Source organism: Triturus cristatus, chromosome 1_1, assembly GCF_964204655.1.
Source record: "Triturus cristatus chromosome 1_1, aTriCri1.1, whole genome shotgun sequence".
Lineage (NCBI taxonomy): Eukaryota > Metazoa > Chordata > Amphibia > Caudata > Salamandridae > Triturus > Triturus cristatus.
In genome coordinates this window covers 601,564,128-601,570,627 of record NC_140579.1, presented here as the reverse complement: position 1 = coordinate 601,570,627, position 6,500 = coordinate 601,564,128, and the positions used below count along the sequence as shown (strand labels likewise).

The following is a 6,500-nucleotide window of genomic DNA, read 5'->3' as shown; positions in this document are numbered from 1 at the left end:
TTGGCCACTCTCCATGCAAGCATTCCAAAGGCAAAAGAGTTCTTACGTTTCTTCTGCGCTCTCGCTTATTCCAGCCCTTATCTAAACAAAGCTTGCGAAAGTACAGAAAACAATCTCTAAAAACAAAAACCTTGAGCGTGAATAGCCTAAACAACTTGAGTAACCTTGGGGCATGCCTGTGCGCAAAGCTCGAGCTTGACAGAATCAGAATTCAAGATGGCATGAGGGAATGTCAAAGCCAATAGTAAGAACTCCATAATACTTCCCAATGCACATTTGTGCACCACTGCCTAAATCACTGCATTTCGAGACCAAGAAGTACTTTCCACACCTCGTTCTCTCTCTCATGCTTTCATTGCACATTCCACACGTTCTGTTCCTGCCAAGGCGTTCTACCCTGTGAAAGCTCTCTCCCTCCGCAGTTACAAGAAGACACGAAAGAAATCTTCAAGGAAAAAGGCAAATGCAGGATAAATGATGCCGTACATTCAAGCTAGGGTACAGTAAAACACCAAAAGTCAAATTAAATAATGGTGGTCAAAGGTCATCACGTGGTCTCAATACATAGTAGTGCATCTAACACTACACTATACAAGAAATGGAATCCAGATTTAAAAGGAGAGGATATGCCAAGGCACCCTATGGAGTGCTATGAACAAGATTGCTAGGGTCAATAGAATGGATACTCTCAAAGAGAAGACATAGAGAAAATAGCAAACTAAAAAAGTTCGTCTTGTCACAGACTACACGAAAATATCTAATATACTGGTACAGAGCATGAAAAAACACTGGCACACATTTCATGCGGACAAGACACTTGAAGGATTCACATCATCTAGGCCTGATATCACCTATCGTAGGGGTAGATGCATCAAAACCTTTTAAGTCCAAGTTACCCAAGGATGACTCCGAAGGAACACTTGCTTACATCACATACACTAAGTTTTCATAAATGTGGACATTGTGCAATGTGCAAATGGGCTTTGAAAAAAAGAGACAATTTATGGGCCCCACCAACAAGACTTATGCAGTAGAAGCAAATATTAACTGCATGTTTTGAATGTAGCTTCTCACCAATAAGCCACACCCAATCCCTGCACTCCCACCTGGGAGGCAAATAACAAAATGCAAAGACTCTATCACTTTTAGAATAAGGCTTGGGGTTTATTACATAATACTCTCTAAACAAAAGCTGTCTCAGATACCAAATGCATAAGATTCAAATATATGTAGCAAACTCATAATCTAAAGGCATGAATCAATAACTGAGCAAACTATAATACTGATTAATAAACAAGCAATAACTGATATAAGATAAGGTATACTGGACGTCCTGCAAGAGATCAGAAAGATATACATATATAGAGAACAGAGGAGTACTCTGGATGTGCACCTCCCACACCACAAAGAAAACACCTCCAATGATCAAAGAACCACACAACTCAATACATCACCTGGTGCATACACTGCCCACTTCTGACTGGGGGAATTACAGCCGGGGATCAGAGCTCAGCAAGCCAGGGTTCAATCCGAGATAGACACGTCTGCCCTCGCTCGGAATCCAAACTCCCAGTTTCTCAGCCTGCAACCCTCAGCTATAAACACACTAGAAGATTCGTGAAAGACCTCCTCCCACCGCCAGAGGAATTTTACCAGAACTGGCCAAGTTCCAAGCAAGCATCTCCATGGCAGTAAGGAGCTCTCAAGTCTCTTCCTCCATTCGCTCTTCTTCCAGCCTCTGTCTTGACGAAGCTCTCACAAGGCCTTCCACAGTACACTAAACAAAAACAATCGCTCAGGAAAACACCAAGACCTTGACTGTGAATAACCCAAACAACTTGCAAGCACGGCTGTGCACGCAGCAGCAAGGCAGAGTCAGACATGAGGCCCTGTCAAAGGCAATAGTCCGCACCTATAATTCTCATCCACACAACTTACAAGCACCACTGTGCACACAGAAAAGTTTGAAGCAAGGTAAAGTCAGAAGGCAGAATGACATTAGACTACGTCAAAGCCAATAGGTCAAAGTCATAATTCACCTAACCCAAATAACATTATACACTTAGTCCCTCAATATACAACATTGAGCACATGTGTGCACCACCACCCACAGCACTGCACCTCAACATCCCATACCTTCTCTTCTTGGAAAGACTATTCCACTAAAAGGCAGAAGAAAAGCAGGCATATGCAAACCCATCCTACATTAAGGCTAAGGTAACATAACACACTTAAGTCAGCACAGAATGGTGGTGGTTGAGGGTCATCATAGGGTGTCAGACCACAAAAGTGGCTGATTCACTACATTGCACCCCATGACCCTTGATCATCACCATTCACATATGTCAAAAACAAAATCTAATGAAGCACTGCATCTCTGAACTGCAAAAATGAAATCATTGCAAAGCAAATAGCAACTGTATATCATAACGAAAAAAACAAAACTATCATTAAATCACTGCATATCTCAATTGAAGCAAAATCATTTAAAACCACATTTCTAAATTAAAAGTCACAACTACTAAAAAGCACATGTTGAAACAGCAACTCATGTGTTGAAGTCGCTACACAAAAATACATAATTCAAAACAAATCATGACTAAAAAGCAACTATGATCAAAATACTCCAGTGTAAAACTGAAAAACTCATCAAAAGTATATGATAATCACTTTAGAGCAAATAAAGTCTGCATTCTCTAAATACATGTAGAAGCAATAACTCAGGTGCATCTAGAAATTGCTCATAGATATCTGGATACATGTTTACATGAATACACAAAATAAATGAATCAAGCTTTTGAATGCTCCTAATGCCTCTAATGGTTAAACTGGAAACTCCACTGCCAAACTCATATATTGTAGCAACAGCTACAGGTTATTACTGTTCACAAACTTAGAAAATATCTACTCTGATCGCTGCAAAGTGTCTCTATCGGTTTTTTCTCTCTAAAATTAAAAAACAGTCCTTCGGTGTGACAAAACACACAGCCGTCTCCCATCGCATCTGAACTCCACGTTGATAAAACAGTTCTGGCAAAGCACATCCTGTAGTTCCCTCTTTTGTTTTGTCTTCACTGTCACACAAGCAGGTACCCTGTGTGAAAGACACACAGCCTTCATGCATGTAAAGTTGGCTTCACGTGAAGGAAACAGTTCCACACGCTGCTGATCCCTCTTTGCTTGGAAAAAAGCAGTCCATCAGGCTCTCTGGTATATATCTACATCTTTATCTCCTTGGCAAGGGAGGACCCCATCCATTCTGGTCAGCTACAGGCATCAGCCGCCACCGTCTGGTCTGGCGATCACTCCAGGCTTGGGGGGGGAGGGGGGAAGGGGAGAGGGGAGGGGGGGAAGGGGAGAGGGGAGGGGGGGGAGGGAGGGCCCCAATCACACGGGAGAATGGAGTCCCACTCACACGCGGAGAACTGGGCGAATCTGAAAAAGAAACAAGCATCACTCTTCTTGCAAAAAACATTTTTCAAAAGTACACTTCTTCCGTCTTGCATTTCTAAAAATACAATATTTTAATTTCTGTCTACATAGGTCTCCTCCAGCTCTGGGGAATTGTCTAAGTATACTACCAACACTTTAGCCTCTGAATTCTTGGTAAAATCTCTCTTTTTCTATACACAGCAAGAAGGGCTGGGGCAGTCTCCTTCTCTCACTTCTCTCACTGCACCCCTCACAGGTGCTGCCCCCCTTCACAAATCTCTGCGGACACTAAATGGCCCCTTGACAAACATAACAAGCAGAGACTTCTCCGGCTGTCTCTAGCTCGCACCTTATCTCTTCAAGGTCAACGTGCTCTGAACTCCTGCTGCCAACTTTCCTCTGTACCTATCTGCTCTGTGACTCTCTCTACTGGGGAGAGGAGCTGGGATGACCCCTCCCGTAGGAATTCCTCCTAAGTCATCACAGAAAGCCTGAGATCTTCTCAGCGTTGCTGGATGATCTCACTGCAAGCCTCCCAAACATCAATCTGAAAGACGCTTTCAAATGACCCACTCCCAGAACAACTCTTTACATGTCTGAGAGGAAAAACAGCTTTAACCACTCCTTACCTCAAGGAAGACTTCACATTCTTTAATCTGAAAATGCTCCCCCATTCTGTCTAACGAATTCAAGCAAATTCTTAACTGTCATTAGTCTATCACCTCATGAAAAAAAAACCTAAACTGATCTTGACATATCAAAAAGAAAAAAGCATTGGCAATATCAAAAGTCGCATATCAAGTCCCATGCTACTTCTGTAACAATATCTGGGACAGCATCAGTCAAAGAAGGTATATTTCACACATGCTACACAATTAGGGTCACCACCTCAATCTGTCAAGCCCTGAATGATCTCACTGATCCCTTCACGCCCATCTGGCATTCTGTACTGTTTCAAATTCATTTCCTTTATAACATAGAGCACCTTCACTGGGAAATCTTGTGTTTCAAACTCCACTTCAGGACTTTCTATCAAATCCTGTGCAAACTGTTTTTCTGTCTGTACATGCCACTTAATAACCATTGCAATCTCCCATAGGCAAACCACATTTTCTCTAACTCTGTTCTGTCCAGTATCTGTTGGTGCGCAAAAGCACAACATTTGTCCAGCATCTGAATTTAAAAGTAACCTTTCATTTCCCTGCACTTTCCTGTAACCATTGTACACAATCTGCTGTTCACATCCAAAATCATATTGTTGCATTTCTCTTTCGAAGCAAAATGTATCATTCACTGTAATGTCTAATTTATGTCCGCAATCGGTGACCGTTAAGCCTAAAACATTAGTCTGTTTACTTTCATGCACATTCCTTTCTGGCTGAGAAAGCTCCTCAGAAGAATTAATTAAAACCGTCTGTGTAGCTCGTAGACTGACTGCATTCTCTGTAACATTTATCACATCTGAATCATTCTGGCTGGTCAAAGTAAACAGCTTCACAGCCTGGTACACGTTTAATTCTGTCTTCAAAGATATATTTTCAAACTGGGCATCAACTAGCTCTGTTTTCAACTCACTACGTTCTGTTAGCAAATGCTCACATGTTTGATGCATATTAACCAACACATTTAAAATAACACAGCTGTCTCTGTCTAAAATGTCATTAATCTCCTGCTGATTAACACCCTTCATCGCAACTCCGGAGTCTTTAAACTCGAAGGAGTCCGACGCTTCAGAGTTATGCTCTGACATTTTACATTCACTTTGCAACTGAAAACATTTGATATTCATTCCTTAACAAACACTTGAAAGGGATCCATCCCTTTCTGCCTCACGTAGCAAGCTATTTATAAGCACTTTTTACAAAACACACTTAAACACACACACACCAATTCTAACTCAGCACAATTAGCTCACTTCATGAGCCAGCACATCATATGGGCTACCGCCATGCAAATAAATCAATTGATATCCAAGAGTCTGCTTTCAATTTCTAAAAAAAAACCTAAAAAAACATATCTTCCCCTTTTAAATCAATGTTCAGATCCTGCAACCGACTACGCCAAAATGTTTTGAATGTAGCTTCTCACCAATAAGCCACACCCAATCCCTGCACTCCCACCTGGGAGGCAAATAACAAAATGCAAAGACTCTATCACTTTTAGAATAAGGCTTGGGGTTTATTACATAATACTCTCTAAACAAAAGCTGTCTCAGATACCAAATGCATAAGATTCAAATATATGTAGCAAACTCATAATCTAAAGGCATGAATCAATAACTGAGCAAACTATAATACTGATTAATAAACAAGCAATAACTGATATAAGATAAGGTACACTGGACGTCCTGCAAGAGATCAGAAAGATATACATATATAGAGAACAGAGGAGTACTCTGGATGTGCACCTCCCACACCACAAAGAAAACACCTCCAATGATCAAAGAACCACACAACTCAATACATCACCTGGTGCATACACTGCCCACTTCTGACTGGGGGAATTACAGCCGGGGATCAGAGCTCAGCAAGCCAGGGTTCAATCCGAGATAGACACGTCTGCCCTCGCTCGGAATCCAAACTCCCAGTTTCTCAGCCTGCAACCCTCAGCTATAAACACACTAGAAGATTCGTGAAAGACCTCCTCCCACCGCCAGAGGAATTTTACCAGAACTGGCCAAGTTCCAAGCAAGCATCTCCATGGCAGTAAGGAGCTCTCAAGTCTCTTCCTCCATTCGCACTTCTTCCAGCCTCTGTCTTGACGAAGCTCTCACAAGGCCTTCCACAGTACACTAAACAAAAACAATCGCTCAGGAAAACACCAAGACCTTGACTGTGAATAACCCAAACAACTTGCAAGCACGGCTGTGCACGCAGCAGCAAGGCAGAGTCAGACATGAGGCCCTGTCAAAGGCAATAGTCCGCACCTATAATTCTCATCCACACAACTTACAAGCACCACTGTGCACACAGAAAAGTTTGAAGCAAGGTAAAGTCAGAAGGCAGAATGACATTAGACTACGTCAAAGCCAATAGGTCAAAGTCATAATTCACCTAACCCAAATAACA

General features: G+C 41.9%; 1 long non-coding RNA gene across 1 annotated transcript; it reads right to left on the bottom strand.

Annotated features, from left to right (window-relative positions):
* Positions 1–1,143: 1,143 nt before the first annotated feature.
* Positions 1,144–6,035, bottom strand: LOC146870693 (uncharacterized). The gene is made up of 2 exons (XR_014979027.1): positions 5,901–6,035; positions 1,144–3,435 (listed from the first exon to the last, which is right to left on the bottom strand). It is a non-coding gene; the product is annotated as an uncharacterized LOC146870693 (long non-coding RNA).
* Between the last annotated feature and the right edge of the window lie 465 nt (positions 6,036–6,500).